This window comes from Lissotriton vulgaris, chromosome 4_1 (genome assembly GCF_964263255.1).
Source record: "Lissotriton vulgaris chromosome 4_1, aLisVul1.2, whole genome shotgun sequence".
Lineage (NCBI taxonomy): Eukaryota > Metazoa > Chordata > Amphibia > Caudata > Salamandridae > Lissotriton > Lissotriton vulgaris.
Window position 1 is genome coordinate 1,246,197,546 of NC_141691.1, and position 18,376 is coordinate 1,246,215,921.

Genomic DNA, 18,376 nt, shown 5'->3' on the forward strand with positions numbered 1-18,376 from the left:
GAGTCCCTTGTTGGTTGCCACTGCATGTGAAAAGCTTTATTAGTGGTCATGAGTCGAGTGTCATTGACACTGACGAAGGCTAAACGCTGAAACGCGTTTGTTGTTTGCAAAATAAAGACCGTTTGAAACTGCCATCACCGGAGTGCTGCTTTCCTGTTTCTTAGCGAGAGGAGACTGAGCGCGATATATATAAATATATATATATACATATATATGTCCTAATGGTACATTGTTTTCGAGTTAGGGATATTAAATATTTACTCTCCTATAGTCCCTTGCCTTTCAATATGTTGTCCCTCTGTCTTCTGTCCTTGCTATTCTTGTACCACGATATTCTGGGGGTTAGTATTTAGTAGTACAATCCACATTGCAAGATATAAAAATAGTTTTAACCCCTTCACTGCTGGGATTTTTCCTGCCTAATGCTGAGCCCTTCTTGGCTATTTTGGATGGTTTGTACTTAGGGCTCCATAACTTTTTTTCTCAGAAGTTATCCATGTCAAATTTGTGTCCTTTATGCCAATATCCTGTGGATTTTAAAGGTGCCCAGGGTTGTAGATTACCCTGGGGGTGCCAGAAAAAATATACAAAATATAAAAAAGTCATTTTTTGGGAAAACATCGGAAATCAATTAATTAGATTAAAGTGTCAGTTTTTTCCCCCAAAAATGGCATCAATGATACAAAAGTCACAATTTTTACAGCTTTCAGGAACAATGCAAGCAGAATAAAAAAAAATGTTCACCACAATTTTGGCATTAGAGGTAGCCTATTAATCCTATTGTTTTGTGCTCTCAACCTGCTTCACGTTTGCGGTGGAAACAAGAATGAAACCCATGGGTGATCCAGGAAAGCTAAAGATTTCTGAAAAGTAGACAACATTCAAAATTCAGCAAAGTGTCATATGGGTAGATCCTTCAAGGTTTTCCCAAAGAAGAGGAGTTTGAGGACAGCAGGCGTAGCCCACAGGATTTGTCATTGGCAGCAATGATTAGCCCTCCCTGTCGAACAATGATGACGAAACCCGGAAGAAGGATCTCTGAAAGAAGCAAGCAATTTCAGAGGTCAGACGTGGCAACTCAAGCCGATAGAAGCCGACGGGTTACAAATGCTAGACGGTGCTGAAGGGCGCTGCGGGCATAAATGTTGCCGTCAGCCGATGACAAGGACTAGAGAGCAATTCAGAAACCTCCATATTCACTCACCAGCTAACTAGTGGAATTGTTTGATCTTTGGGCACATTTAATTTAGTGAGGTTGGTCCTGACGAGAACCCTAAGAATAAGAGGGGTTTGAAACGCAGAGACCACGGAATTACCAAACATTTGCCCCTAGTGATTAAACTCAAAGTTGGCATTTATTGTGTCCAAACAATTAGAATGCAATATCAAATGTAAAAATATTTGTAAATAGTGTATAGAATACGTTTTCAAAATAATGCGATTAATAGCAATGATGTTTGGTATTTGATGTACAAGTGATATTGTTTAGGATATTATTTGAACGTGTGAATGTTGTATGTGTAGAGTGAGTGGGTTTTTGAGAGTTGTTGAATGAAAGTGCAATTTATTTTTTGCTTTTTTCTTCGTTTAGTGTTTATGTATTTTTCACATGAAGTGTTTATCACATGTATTAAAGTGTTTCTTCTGGAGATAAACTTGAAACAATTGTTATATTCAAATAAAAGCTACTAATGAGCTTAAGGATGTTTTGATGGTTGGTCCGCGCATCTTTGGGTTTAAATGATCTAAAAGTGAATAGCAGTATTGGCATTTCCTTTGGTTCTTGATTCAAGAGTGCTCAGCCTTACTGCTTGTGAGCTGTACCCTTTTTTGTTACATTGTAGCCCCCCCTGTGGCATCGCTCCAGACCACTTTGGAACATGGCCATAACGTGAGGCTACTGATAAAAATCCCCATAAGAAGCAAGCGACAGGGCCAGAATCACAGACTCCATGTGCCCATTTCTTTGAGAATTATGGTGGAAGCGTGAGCAGTGAGACAGTGATGCAGAAATCCTTATTCCTTCCCTATTGGAATTTTTATGAATGACTCGGCCATCGCAGATAAAGGTGGAGTCAGACAGGCTTGCATTTTGCTGCTGTTTCAGCGTATCAGATGTGTGGCAAGCACCAGGTTCTCTAGTTATTCCATGCTCCAGTAAATTAAGAGAGGAAATATTGCCAGAAATTAAAGGGGATATCTTGAAATTCTGGTAGTTCACCCCCTCAGTTTACGTGCCGTAATTCAGAAATGCAATAACATGCATTCCTCCCGATGCCACCCTCCTCATGGGCGAGAGTGAATGTGAACAGTAAACTGGTCTGGCATTGACAGAGTTGGGGAGTCTGGGGGGCTGAAGGCATGTCAAGGAGCAAGGAACTTTGTTAAGCTGTTGTGCAAAACTGGTGTAAAGTATGAGAAAGAAGCACTCCAAGACAGTGAATGTTGCTTGCACCTTTCACTTCTCTACTACACTGGCACAGATGGCAAAGAGACATGCCGTGCAAGCAAGTCTGCTGCTGCCCGGGCAAATTGCATTCTCAAGTTGAGAACAGAGTCCAGGATGGCAGCAATCTCAGAGAATTGTCTATTCAGCATCCAGAAAAAAACATGATGGCGGCTGTATCCAACTCCACGGCTTTCCCTCAACCCATCACTATAAGAGTCCTGTTAGAGGTACAGGCATTGTTATCCATAGCTAGCTTGGGCTCTTTTCTCACTGAGTTTTGTGTCCTGCATGCATTGTTGCCCTCCACATGAAAGACTATCAACAGTATATATGATCAGCCATAATCCAAGACAGTTGTGGTACCTCAGGCCCTGGAGCTGCAGGGTCGGTACCAGGATCAGCAACAGGAGTGTGGGGGTGTGGAGGCAGCATGGAACATGATGGTAAAAGCATGTTCAATATTACATTAGATGACTTAAGGGAGTTCAAGGTTTCACAGGCACTTGAAATAGCTGCTTTGAATGAGAGACTGTCTAAGATACTGGCACCTAGAGCTTGCATTTTAAAGATCCTGACAGTGAGGCTGATGAGTTTGCAGAATGATTTCCTGTGTACTTTGGACAGCCCCCTGATATTTGTGCTAGGTTAAGGCTCATTTTGGCATTGTGTGTCGACAATTCAATATGTTCAGTTAGGGTAACCCTTAAGTTTTCAAAAGTGGTTACCCTCTCAATGGAGATGCCATTCAAGGATGAATTAGGGTAAATGGAATTTACTGGATTTTAAGATCGTGTATTTGCTCTTTGTGATGTTAATTTCTAGCCCTCTGGTTTCACAGAAGGAGTTAAAACTATCAAGGATACTTTGAATACCCATTGGTGATTTTGAAAGGAGTAGGGTAACGTCAGTGAACATCAATGCCAGCAATTTATTTAAAGCGAACTTAGGGGCGTCATTATATTTCACCCTATTCAGTGTATCTATCAGGGCATTCATGTATAGGCAAAATAGAGTGTGAACCAGAACATATCCATGTCAGATTCTGTTAACAATGAATGGCATATAAAGGTACACACATTTCCCATATCTGACTTGGGCAAAATTTCCATCATGAAGTCTCCTGATCACAAGACAAAGATATGGATGGACCCCAATGTCGCTGAATATGGACCACAGCTTGTCTCCAGGTACTAGGTTGAATGCTGTCTTAAGGTTAACAAATATTAGATAGAGGCTGCCACCCTCCAAAATAACAGTTTTTCAGCGTAGGAGTTGCAGCCTAATTATTTGATCTATTGTAGATGTACTTTGTCTGAATCATGCTTGGAGGGGGCTAAGAATATTGTGGTTCTCCATCCAACCCTGTAAGCATACCAAAGGTACCTGAGCAAAAGCTGTCTGCAACATGTCAATTAGGCTATTGGGTCTGTAATTGCCTGGTAGAAGAGGAGAACCCTTCTTGTGCACTGGGACAATTTCCGCCCGGCCCACGTTTTTGGAATCGTCATTCCCCCATCACAGCATTAAATATTGCCCACATGTATGGCCCCAAATTCTTCATTCCAAAAGATAGAGGTCCCCAGGAATTGTATCCATTTCAGGTGCTTTGTGCTGAGCTATTTTGTTAATAGCACTTAGTCTATCAAGCAGGGTTAACTCTGGATATTCCTGGGCTAGGTTCTGGAGCAAGTCCCAAATTGTATGAGCTACATTTTCTTCTGTTTCATGTGTGGGATACAGGCCCTTTTAGTGATCGTTCCAGGCTTCAGTCGAGATATTAGGCTCAAAGGCCTATTTGACTTCTCTGCAGCCCGTGTTGACTAGGTTCCAGCAGCCCTTCAGATCTCTGGACAACAAGGCCTCACAAAAGGACTCCCATTTGTCCTGCCCACACGATTATTTAGCTACAGCAATAGACTCTATAAATGGTCTGCTTGAGTTTAATGGATGCCCTATCCTTAGATGTCATAGCTTCAAGCAAGGCCTATTTTGCTTTGCAGCACTGCTGAGTGAAACAGGACTGTTGAGGCTTTCTTTGACCACCAATCTGGACATCTGAATAAATAAAATCCATTCATTTGTTAGTGTATCTCAATGTGTATCTCAGCTACCCCTATTAGTAAGGCAAACATATTTTCCTGTTTAAAAGCTTTTTCCAAATCTAGTATAGAGCAACCCATTGCCTCATATAGGGCAGCCATCTGATCAGGGGAATGCTGCATTACCGGCCAATGTATTCTTCTCCTTCTAGTTGTAAGTCATGGCCTATCATCAAGCGACACACTTTCTAGCGGTCTAGCGCACACTTCTAGTAAAGCAATGTCCAGAAAACAGGAGCATGCTGGCAGAAACATGGGGGAGGAGAGCCTTACAGCCTCCAAGGGAGATAACACTCCAATATAATGCCCCCAATGCAGCAACCTCAGTTCCAGAACTTGGTCCAGGTTTCTTTGCAGGCCTACTGCCCAAATCAGGCTCGTCTGAGGGGAAAGCATGTTGCCCGATTTGGGACCCTTTCTAGGGCAAGGGCTTATTTATTGACCCTTCTCCTCCCCCTTTGTTGTTTGTATAGGCCTTGGAAGGTTCGCTCTGTAGTCCCATTTCTCATCTCCATTGTCCCTGGATGCACTGTGGATTGAATGGCCCTGGATCATGTCTTTTCAGCCCCTTTGGACCCTCCTTCAATTTAGTTTAGAGGACCACACCAGACATAGTTTGCTATTAGTTTGACATTTTCTGAAGGAACTCCTGAGCCTCTTCAAGACTGAGAAACAAATAAAATTGCCCTTTCAATAACACCTTCAGTTTAGACAGTTGCAATATGGATGCCTGAGCACCCTGAGCTCTGAATAAATCTAACATCTTCTCAAACTCTCTTCGACGACAAGCCTCTGATGCTGACATGTATGAGAGGATGTCACAGTGAGGTATTTCTGGAGTTAAAAAGTCATGGGGCCATTGCTCAATTAAACATATATCCATAACAGAAGACAACCTTATCCCCTAGTACCCCACTCGTCTACTTCATTTTAACCTAGGTATTAAACAAATTTCAGAAGAAATTGGGCTGAGACCATTCACCTTCTGGCGACAAATCTGTTTCACCCCAGAATTGGTTTCGTATAGACTGCAGCTGGAGAAAGTATTGGGGCTACCCGGGGCTGGGAAACTATCCTGGCTTACTTATATTAGGGACACACTGCATAGTATTGGTAAAACGGATATGTGGAGTGACCCCATTGTGTCTTTTCTAGTAATATCTAAGAAGGAACTTGTTAGGTGCAATAGGGAGCACAAATTTGCTTGCCTTTATGGGAGCACAACATTAGGCAGTCTGACAGCAACGTTTCTTGGGGTAAAAGACAGCTATAGACCAGAGACCATTCTAGACGAAATTCAGCCAGCCTTTGCTAGGAATGTCTATGTTCGATATAGGTTTGGGGAATTTAATAATAAATGGGTAGGAGCTGTATCTTTAGGGCGTCCAGCCTGTGGCGAAGCTGAAGAATCAGAACTGGACACATTTTTCATCTGCCCAACCTACAAAAAATATATACATCAAAATGGCTGATACAACTGTGTAGTAACCTGGGGACCCCACTTTGTGTATTTAGGCTCCTCAAATATGACATCCAACAACCTATTGTGTTTGCTGTTTCAGGATACCTGTTTTCAATGTGGTCCACATGTAAGCAATTCTTATGATCCTACTACCCATTTCTAAGTTAAATTCTTCTGTACCTAAGGATACGCCCAGGCTAGTTTGCTGGGTACGGCCCCTTTTTTAAATAGTACCAATGCCATTTACCTGCTAGGAATTCTTGGCAAAAGAGGGTAGAGATTACTTGGGTTCCTGCTGCTATTTGCATTTGCACTTTAGGAGATTTGCTGCTAATGGTCTATAGACTTGTGTTTACTATGATTTTTTTAATCAGGCGACTGTTTTTAGCTAGGAAAAATTGAACATGCTATTTTATGCTTTTATATGTATGTATTCTGTGCTTTCATGGCTATTGTCAAAATAAAGATGGATGATCATGAATTGAATTATACCGTTGATGGTTAATGTTCAGGGCGCTGGTGTGTTTTTCTGCTACTAATACCGGGATGCCTCTTTGCTGAGTACAGCTGCGTGCTCTATAAGTCTAGTTACCATTTACATTAACATAACATTTTTGCAGGGTCACATGTGCAGTTGGGTGCCCGTGGCAAGGGGGTATTGTGTGCAATTCCCTCCTCGTTGTGATGGAGGGTCACTGTTTTTTTGGGTGGGTGTCAGTGTTGGAAGGGATCACTTAAAGCAAAGATCAGCAGAAATGAAGTTAGTTTTGATGTACTGATGGCCAGGTACATGAATACTGTGGTAGGCAGTGGATTAAATCTTTAAAATTACGCTTTCCCCTGAGGTCATATTTTTACAGGAGACCCACAACACGAATAATTCCCAAAACATTATTATTCCAAAGCAATATCCCTATGCTTACTTCACTTTTGCAGGATTAGCTTTAAGGGGTGTTGTGATTTTTTTGGGGGAGGGAGTTAATTGGATGATAAGGGAAGTAATCAGAGACCCGCGAGGCGGGTGGTTATAGCTTAAATTTGTAATCAATGTAAGCCCTCTGAATCTGGTTAATTAGTATGGCCCAGTAGCTGATGAGGTGGACACACTATTGCAGAGTCACACATTATAATGGGGCTGACGGACTAATGATTTTGGGAGGGGACTTTAACTACATACAGGATTTAGCATTTGATCCATCAAATCAAGCAAAAAAAACTGTTTAAGCCCCACGCCAAAAGAGTGATTGACACTTTAAAGCAGGATTTTCCCTTAATAGATCCATTGTGTCTGAATCTTACAGGTTCTCTAAAGTACACATGTTTTTGACACTGTTTTAAAACTGCTTCTTGCCTGGATTTTTTAAAATTTTCCATTTAATTGAATGTTTGGGCTCAGACACTAGGATGAACAGCTTTTCTGATCATTGAGTTGTCTCTATTCTGGTGGAGTTGGAAATGCTAAGGAGGGAAAGGCCCAGATTGCAGCTGGATCGGTCTCTCATCTCCAACCAAGAATGGGTGGAAGACATGAGGATCTATTGCAGAATTTTTCCTTGTTAAAAGACGTCTGCTTTTTTTCAGTTTGGGAGGCTTTTAGGGCCACAGTATGGGGGCAGATTATCGGCTACAAAGCTAGCAAAAATAAGAGCGGATCAGTCAAACAGCTGATTTGCAATCAGCAGTAGACAAAACCCTGAAGGCGAGGAGCATCCCTATAGGTTCACAGCCTTAGTTTGAGAAACATTTACAGAAGGCAAAGCAGAATTTAAGAGAGTTTTTCATGTTGGAGGAAATAAATAACTCTAAGGCATATCAGCAACCTGTCTATGAGGAGAACCAGCTGATTGGCACAGATTAAGCAGGGCGCTTTGTTAGTCAGTAAGCTTGATAATTCAATCACCCATAGGACAGTTACAGAGGAGAATGAGGTGTTTCAAGTTTTTATACAGCATTATAAAACTTTAAATGAAACTAAGTATCCAGTCTTGCAGTCTACAAATGGGTATTATGGGTCTATAACGCTGCCTCAGTTGCTAAATTCTCTAGCCAAGAAAATAACAGCTACCATAACCATGGCTGAGGTTCACGAAGCCCTTTCAAAAATATCCAACACTAAGGCATGTGGCAACGATGGGATTCCGACAGAATGTATTTAAATATTTGCAGCAGGATCAAAACCCTTCCTAACTGATCTATTTAATTTTATTAGGGAGGGGTGAAAATTTTCCTCTACCTTCAAGGAGTATGCTATGCTGACTTTCTTAAAGAAAGACAAAAACCCCAGTAACATACATTCTTATTGTCCAGTTAGCCTATTGAATGTTGATTATAAACTGCTGGTGAAAATATGGGCTACCCGGAATATTCCCACTGGTTAAGTCTTAATTCATACAGACCAGAGTGGCTTTGCTTCTAAGCGTTTTTGGCTGCCCACACTAACTTTTTAATACAGGTCCTGAATTACTTTTCATGCAATCAGATTAGTGCAGCAATAATAATGATTGCTACAGAAAAGTAATTCCATCTGGTTAACCCTTTAAGTGCTGCCGTCGGCCAACGGTCGTCACGAGCACTACCTTGCCAGTGCTGCGCACGACCGTTGGCCGACGGGTCAGCATTCGTTATTCGAACGTTCAGCACTGGGCGCTGAACGTTTGTCGCTCGTAAGGTGTTAATTGGGAGGCAATGTTGTATAGTTTGAGGACGTTTGGCTTCCCTGTACAATTTATTTCCATGCTGGAGAATTTGTATCAAGGTGCAGAAGTAAAGATATTTATTCATTCCTGTTTGTCGGGAACAGAGGCAATTAATAGAGGTCCCGTCAGGGGTGTCCCTTAACTCCAATTTTGCTTACATTTTTTATGGAGCCCCTGGCTGTTAGCAAGGAGGGGATCTGTATGCCGGTGGAGAGGATGTCTAGGCTGATGGTATTTGTGGATGCCATCATTTTACATTTGAAACCTGATAATGCGAATATACAGAGGGCACTTGATGAGTTTGAGGAATTCATGGGGATTGGTGGATATAAAATCAATCACAATAAAACAGAACTGCTGCTTTTTATTTATTTGTGGGTGATCTGCCCGCCTCTCAGCAACAGCAAGCTAGTTCTCACAGCCCAGTACGCTGTTTAGGTAGATGTGTTACAAATAACTATTTGCAGCTATTCCAATTAAGGGGCCTATTAGGATGACGGACGGATCAGCGTCCGTCCACCACCCCGAGGCGGATGGACCGTCCGCAGGGGCAGTGGCGTTACCTCCGTGCAAATTAGGATGTGACTGCCGCCCCTGGCGGTCACATCCCGTATATTTTACATTGCAGCGGGTGCTGCTTTAAGCAGCACCCTCCGCAATGTAAAATATGCATGTGTAGCCTTGGCATGCACAACTTGGCAGGCACTGCGTGGTGCCTGCCACCCTGTGCATGCCAATGAAGGGGGGTACCATAGGTACTCCCCCATGTGCACCCTCACCCCCCTACACCCTGGGGGCTCGCATTGGGCCCCCAAACACGAAGGACCATATGCTTTTCCACAGCAGAAAAGCCGCTGCGGAAAAGCATGTTTTCTGCCCCATCCTAATATGGCTGGCAGTGTCTGATAGACACCGCCACCATATAAGAGCTTTTCCGCCACGGTCGGAAGGCGAGCACGGCGGAAAAGCGGCGGACGGTCTTCCCATCCGCCGCTGACCCCCCAGCCATCCTAATGTGGCGGGGGGTCTTTGAAGTCACAGCAGCGGTGAATCTGCATCCACAGGGCCGGCGGTGGCTTCCGCCGGTCCAGAGGATGCGGATTCACCGCAATCCTTAACGGTCCCTAAATTATATGGCAACCCTGAAAAAGATTTGGGGCTGCTGGAAAGATGCTCACTTCTCCCCCTCATATCAAAATGTCTATTCTGCCTCTACATTTATTTTTGTTTTCAAATATTGCTATAAAAGTCAGTAATGCCTATTTAAGGATTTAGATTCACTTGTGAAAATCATTATTTGGAACAGGAAAGCCCCTAGGGTCAAATACTCTGTTTTACAATCAGGTATTGTGTAGAAAGATTTGGACCTACCACATACTATGAGGCATCACTTTTTGATATTTTGGCAAGATCTCTAGAAGGCTGTGGAGTACAAGATTTTTTTTATTTTCAGAAACAATGGTCCAGGAATCAGAAATGAGTTTACCAGTTTTTATTAAAGTAATGAAATTGCAAAAGAAAACCAGGTATAAGTCACTTCAGAAGATGGGCACAGATGAAAGCTCTGTTCATATCGGATCATGTCCCAGTAGGCTATATGTATCTTAAGTTGCAGGAGTGCTAGCATTTTGGTTTGAATATATCTATAATTGGGATGTGATATTGAAACTCCTGTGGCTTTAAAGAGCGTGGTCATTTTATTTTAAGGGGTAAGCACATTACTTGGCATGAACTTCTTGCATGGTGAAGTGATCAGTGCAATAGTTTTTTCTGCAGATTATTCATTTTATAATTGCTAATTGTTAGGAAGCAAGTAGAAATACCCACCCAGTCGTGAATGCACTTGTAACATCTAGGCTCTTGGGAGTTGGGAACTGGTGCAAGTTGCTACACAGCCAAGGGGCTCAGGAACATGTGACTTGCTTCTTAGAGAAGATCAAGTTGAAAACCCAATGTTTCTGAAAGCGATTGGCAGGTTATGTTGGTCTTTAAGAGCGGTAAATTTTAAGAGAACGTCTTTCTTGTCTAGATGGATGGCGTATTATACCCACGCAGCCCTTTACAGAATGTATATGACAGTCATGGATAACCATTTTTCGCTGCCGCCAGGCAGGCACTGGGAACTGGCTTCATAATTTTTATACCTGCTAGAAGCCGGGTCCTTTTTGGAAAAAAATATTTGTCGATATTAGTATCTGTCTCCAGGCCAAGAACACTCCGGAAGTAAGTCTAGAACTTTTTGGGACCTCCAAGCAGAATCAGAGCACCAGTCAGTATTGGCAAATAGGCCCAGATGTTTATTTCTTTTACATTTTAAATACCTTGCTCTTTGGGGCATATTCTCAAGGACTTATTGCCGAGTTAACAGCACTTTATCGCAGCCAAAGTGGTGATAAATCTATCGCCCCATTCATAAGCTGCTGCTAACAGCCCATATCACCAATTTACCTGCGATAGCAGCCGCAAAAAGCATTGCCACAGATGACACCTTCGACTATTGCTAATGAGATGCAGAGAAGGCATTCCCGTGCCAAAAGTCACAACAACACCACTCCGCAACCTTCTCAACGACCAGCAAGATAGGCAATAAGATTCCAAAAAATGCAATAAAGCGCGTTAGCAGTAGGAAATTAACACCTGCTCTGACCTTGGAGGGTGGCAGCCTCTATCTAATTTTTGTTAACCTTAAGACAGCATTCAACCTAGTACCTGGAGACAAGCTGTGGTCCATATTCAGCGACATTGGGGTCCATCCATATCTTTGTCTTGTGATCAGGAGACTTCATGATGGAAATTTTGCCCAAGTCAGATATGGGAAATGTGTGTACCTTTATATGCCATTCATTGTTAACAGAATCTGACATGGATATGTTCTGGTTCACACTCTATTTTGCCTATACATGAATGCCCTGATAGATACACTGAATAGGGTGAAATATAATGACGCCCCTAAGATCGCTTTAAATAAATTGCTGGCATTGATGTTCACTGACGTTACCCTACTCCTTTCAAAATCACCAATGGGTATTCAAAGTATCCTTGAAAGTTTTAACTCATTCTGTGAAACCAGAGGGCTAGAAATTAACATCACAAAGAGCAAATACACGGTCTTAAAATCCAGTAAATTCCATTTACCCTAATTCATCCTTGAATGGCATCTCCATTGAGAGGGTAACCACTTTTGAAAACGTAAGGGTTACCCTAACTGAACATATTGAATTGTCGACACACAATGCCAAAATGAGCCTTAACCTAGCACAAATATCAGGGGGCTGTCCAAAGTACACAGGAAATCATTCTGCAAACTCATCAGCCTCACTGTCAGGATCTTTAAAATGCAAGCTCTAGGTGCCAGTAGGTATGAGGCAAAATCATGGGGCCATTGCTCAATTAAACATATATCCATAACAGAAGACAACCTTATCCCCTAGTACCCCACTCGTTCTACTTCATTTTCACCTAGGTATTAAACAAATTTCAGAAGAAATTGGGCTGAGACCTTTCACCTTCTGGCGACAAATCTGTTTCACCCCAGAATTGGTTTCGTATAGACTGCAGCTGGAGAAAGTATTGGGGCTACCCGGGGCTGGGAAACTATCCTGGTTTACTTATATTAGGGACACACTGCTTAGTATTGGTAACATGGATATGTGGAGTGACCCCATTGTGTCTTGTCTAGTAATATCTAAGAAGGAACTTGTTAGGTGCAATAGGGAGCACAAATTTGCTTGCCTTTATGGGAGCACAACATTAGGCAGTCTGACAGCAACGTTTCTTGGGGTAAAAGACAGCTATAGACCAGAGGCCATTCTAGACGAAATTCAGCCAGCCTTAGCTAGGAATGTCTATGTTCGATATAGGTTTGGGGAATTTAATAATAAATGGGTAGGAGCTGTATCTTTAGGGCGTCCAGCCTGTGGCGAAGCTGAAGAATCAGAACTGAACACATTTTTTATCTGCCCAACCTACAAAAAATATATACATCAAAATGGCTGATACAACTGTGTAGTAACCTGGGGACCCCGCTTTGTGTATTTAGGCTCCTCAAATATGACATCCAACAACTTATTGTGTTTGCTGTTTCAGGATACCTGTTTTCAATATGGTCCACATGCAAGCAATTCTTATGATCCTACTACCCATTTCTAAGTTAAATTCTTCTGTACCTAAGGATACGCCCAGGCTAGTTTGCTGGGTACGGCCCCTTTTTTAAATAGTACCAATGCCATTTACCTGCTAGGAATTCTTGGCAAAAGAGGGTAGAGATTACTTGGGTTCCTGCTGCTATTTGCATTTGCACTTTAAGAGATTTGCTGCTAATGGTCTATAGACTTGTGTTTACTATGATTTTTTTAATCAGGCGACTGTTTTTACCTAGGAAAAATTGAACATGCTATTTTATGCTTTTATATGTATGTATTCTGTGCTTTCATGGCTATTGTCAAAATAAAGATGGATGATCATGAATTGAATTATACCGTTGATGGGTAATGTTCAGGGCGCTGGTGTGTTTTTCTGCTACTAGCACCGGGATGCCTCTTTGCTGAGTACAGCTGCGTGCTTTATAAGTCTAGTTACCATTTACATTAACATAACAGTTTTGCAGGGTCACATGTGCAGTTGGGTGCCCGTGGCAAGGGGGTATTGTGTGCAATTCCCTCCTCGTTGTGATGGAGGGTCACTGTTTTTTTGGGTGGGTGTCAGTGTTGGAAGGGATCACTTAAAGCAAAGATCAGCCGAAATGAAGTTAATTTTCATGTACTGATGGCCCGGTACATGAATACTGTGGTAGGCAGTGGATTAAATCTTTACAATTACGCTTTCCCCTGAGGTCATATTTTTACAGGAGACCCATCTCAAGAATAATTCCCAAAACATTATTATTCCAAAGCAATATCCCTATGCTTACTTCACTTTTGCAGGATTAGCTTTAAGGGGTGTTGTGATTTTTTGGGGGGAGGGAGTTAATTGGGTAATAAGGGAAGTAATCAGAGACCCGCAAGGCGGGTGGTTATAGCTTAAATTTGTAATCAATGTAAGCCCTCTGAATCTGGTTAATTAGCATGGCCCAGTAGCTGATGAATTGGACACACTATTGCAGAGTCACACATTACAATGGGGCTGACGGACTAATAATTCTGGGAGGGGACTTTAACTACATACAGGATTTAGCATTTGATCCATCAAATCAAGCAAAAAAACCTGTTAAAGCCCCACGCCAAAAGAGTGATTATTGACACTTTAAAGCAGGATTTTCACTTAATAGATCCATTGTGTCAGAATCTTACAGGTTCTCTAAAGTACACATGTTTTTTACACTGTTTTAAAACTGCTTCTTGCCTGGATTTTTTTTTAATTTTCCATTGTTAACAGAGGTATGCTTTTTTCAGTTTGGGAGGCTTTTAGGGCCACAGCATGGGGGCAGATTATCGGCTACAAAGCTAGCAAAAGTAAGAGCGGATCAGTCAAACAGCTGGTTTACAATCAGCAGTAGACAAAACCCTGAAGGCCAAAAGCATCCCTATAGGTTCACGGCCTTAGTTTGAGAAACATTTACAGAAGGCAAAGCAGTATTTAAGAGAGTTTTCATATTGGAGGGGAAAAATATAACTCTAAGGCATATCAGCAACGTGTCTAAGAGGAGAACCAGCTGATTGCCACAGATTAAGCAGGGCGCTTTGTTAGTCAGTAAGCTGGATAATTCAATCACTCATAGGATAGTTACAGAGGAGAATGAGGTGTTTCAAGTTTTTATACAGCATTATAAAACTATACATGAAACTAAGTATCCAGTCTTGCAGTCTACAAATGGGTATTATGGGTCTATAACGCTGCCTCGGTTGCTAAATTATCTAGCCAAGAAAATAACAGCTACCATAACCATGGCTGAGGTTCACGAAGCCCTTTAAAAAATGTCCAACACTAAGGCATGTGGCAACGATGGGATTCCGACAGAATGTATTTAAATATTTGCAGCAGGACCAATACCCTTCCTAACGGATCTATTTAATTTTATTAGGGATGGATGAAAATGTCCCTTTACCTTCAAGGAGTATGCTATGCTGACTTTCTTAAAGAAACACAAAAACCCCAGTAACATAAATTCTTATTGTCCAGTTAGCCTATTGAATGTTGATTATAAACCGATGGTGAAAATATGGGCTACCCGGAATATTCCCACTGGTTAAGTCTTAATTCATACAGACCAGAGTGGCTTTGCTTCTAATCGGTTTTGGCTGCCCACACTAACTTTTTAATACAGGTCCTGAATTACTTTTCATGCAATCAGATTAGTGCAGCTATAATAATGATTGCTACGGAAAAGTAATTCCATCTGGTTAATTGGGAGGCAATGTTCTATAGTTTAAGGGGGTTTGGCTTCCCTGTACAATTTATTTCCATGCTTGAGAATTTGTATCAAGGTGCAGAAGTAAAGATATTTATTCATTCCTGTTTTTCGGGAACAGTGGCAATTAATAGAGGCCCGTCAGGGGTGTCCCTTAACTCCAATTTTGTTTACATTTTTTATTGAGCCCCTGGCTGTTAGCATTCGGAGCAAGGAGGGGATCTGTATGCTGGTGGAGAGGATGTCTAGGCTGATGGTATTTGTGGATGGCATAATTTTAAATTTGAAACCTGATAATGCGAATATACAGAGGGCTCTTGATGAGTTTGAGGAATTCATGGAGATTGGTGGATATAAAATCAATCACAATAAAACAGAACTGCTGCTTTTTATTTATTTGTGGGTGATCTGCCCGTCTATCGGCAACAGCAAGCAAGTTCTCATATCCCAGTACGCTGTTTAGGTAGATATGTTACAAATAACTATTTGCAGCTATTCCAATTAAATTATATGGCAACCCTGAAAAATATTCGGGGCTGCTGGAAGATGCTCACTTCTCCCCCTCATATCAAAATGTCTATTTTGCCTCTACATTTATTTTTGGTTTTCAAATGTTGCTATACAAGTCAGTAATGCCTTTTTAAGGATTTAAATTCACTTTTGAAAATCATTATTTGGAACAGGAAAGCCCCTAAGGTCAAATACTCTGTTTTACAATCAGATATTGTGCAGGAAGTTTGGACCTACCACATACTATAAGGCATCACTTTTTGATATTTTGGCAAGATCTTTAGAAGGCTGTGGAGAACAAGATTTTTTTTATTTTTAGAAACAATGGTCCAGAAATCAGAAATTAGTTTACCAATTTTTATTAAAGTAGTGAAATTGCAAAAGAAAACCAGGTATAAGTCACTTCAGAAGATGGGCACAGATGAAAGCTCTGTTCATATCGGATCATGTCCCAGTAGGCTATATGTATCTTAAGTTGCAGGAGTGCTAGCATTTTGGTTTGATTATATCCATAATTGGGATGAGGTATTGAAACTCCTGTGGCTTTAAAGAGCTTGGTCATTTTATTTTAAGGGGTAAGCACATTACTTGGCATGAACTTCTTGCATGGTGTGGTTATCAGTGCAATTGTTTTTTCTGCAGATTATTCATTTTATAATTACTCATTGTTAGGAAGCAAGTAGAAATACCCACCCAGTCGTGAATGCACTTGTAAGATCTAGGCAACTGGGAGTTGTGAACAGGTGCAAGTTGCTACATAGTCAAGGGGCTCAGGAACATGTGACTAGCTTCTTAGAGAAGATCAAGTTGAAAACCTAATGTTTCTGAAAGCGATTGGTCGGTCTTTAAGAGCGGTAAATTCTAAGAGAACGTCTTTCATGTCTAGATGGATGGCGTATTATACCCACGTAGCCCTTCACAGAATGTATATGACAGTCATGGTAAACCGTGTTTCGCTGCTGCCAGGCAGGCACTGGGAATTGGCTTCATATTTTTTATACCTGCTAGAAGCCGGGTCCTTTTTGGAAAAAAATATTTGATGCTATTCGTGATTCCCCTTTCTTCGTCGGTACTTTAATTCTCCCTTCAAATCCAAAAGATATCATATGTCTTATACATTGTGGGACTATACCATTCCTTTGCGTGTTTTAGAATCTCTTCTTCACTTTTCTTCTGTGATTTATAGAGGCTCAATTGTAAATCCTTCAGTGGGGTAATCAAGTTTAAGGACTAAGTGGTGTGTACACCATATTTTTGTAATTATGATGTATCACAAACCTGTGTTTTAATTGCAAATAGTTTTGTATAATATGTGTATTTTTGTATATTTGTTTGTTGTAGCCCTGAGGAAGTCCTTTGGACGAAACGCGTTGGCTACTTTTTGCATGAAGATTTTGAATAAAAACAAGAAAGAAAACTTTAAGTCCTACTGAATTGATTCTTTTATGATTCTTTGACTACCACTGTCACTGTGTATTATGTGGGGTGCTGAACCATTGTGTTGTGTTGCATAAGCGTTTTGGGCATCGCCCTTGGGAGTCTAGGGGTATATGACTTCAGGTTCTTGGCACCCACAACAAATAACTGGACCGTAAAAAATTGGATAAAGTGCAGTCATTCTTGCCTTATACCCCTGTTCTAGTGTCTTTTATGTGATTGGCCAGTGTCTACACCCTGTCAGCACCAGTTGTGTCCTGTGTTCTGTTGTGGACGTATTGCGCTTTGTACCACATTGTTGTCAGTCTTGATGTGCTCTGGATGTTATGTGTGTGTGCTGCATTTTGGGGGAGTCACCCCTGCAGCTCGGATTTTGCTGCCCCTACTACCTTTCATGAGGTGTGCCATCATCGTCTGTGCTAATGCAGTGCTGAGATGTTGCACACTTTGGTACATTGGTCTCTTGGTCAGAGTTGGGGGCTAGGGCACGGTTTGTTTGCATATGTACTGTATTTAATTGTACATGTGTGGTATTGTGCCCATCTCCCCCCAGTCACTGGTCATTACTCACCCTGGTGCTGTTGTGTCCGGTCATGTTGAGCAGTGTCCAGTCCCTCAACTCCTGCCACCATCTCCCCACTGATGACTGTGAACACCATTTCCTCCATGTCGTCCAGCTTCTCCTGTGGCGCAGGACTCCCACCTCCAGTCTGCATTGCTGCCTTTCAGTTGTTGACGAGTGTCAGCTTGGTTTTGCGCTTGAAATCATTCCAGCGCCTCTTGACCAGTTCCTTTGCCCTCTTCAGCTGTCCGAATGCATTCACCTTGTCCACTATGGACTGCCATAGTCCATTTTTTGTTGCCAATGACACAGTGGAGGTGATGAACAGTTGTTGATGGTGTTCTACCACCTCCATTATGAGGAACCGCTTCTTCCTACTCTTCTTCTCCTTGGCATTCCCTAATCCCGAGGTCCCAAGCAGGTCCTCCGTGGGGCTTGTGGGGTTCTGGTTGTCCTCCTTAATTGCTCTGGCAACATCCATTGTGCTTCGCTGTTGTTTGGCATTTGTTTGTATGTTTTTTTTGCTACTTTTATAGTGATTTTTCCTGCCTGGTGTGTGTGAATTGCTGGCTTGTCGCTGGTTTTTGCTGATTTATGTATCGTGATTGGCCTCATCGCAACTTTGTTTGGTTTCGCGTTTTGCATTTTAGCTTCGCCGCGTTGATTTTAATGATGTCATTTGGCTCATTATCTGGAGACTATTGCATGGTACTGCCATGTTGTAACGACTTAGTTAACACGGTGTAGTTTTCCCGCAATAGACTGTGATGTTGAAAGTTGTGTTAAGTTAATTTTGCAGTGGTTATCACAGGTAC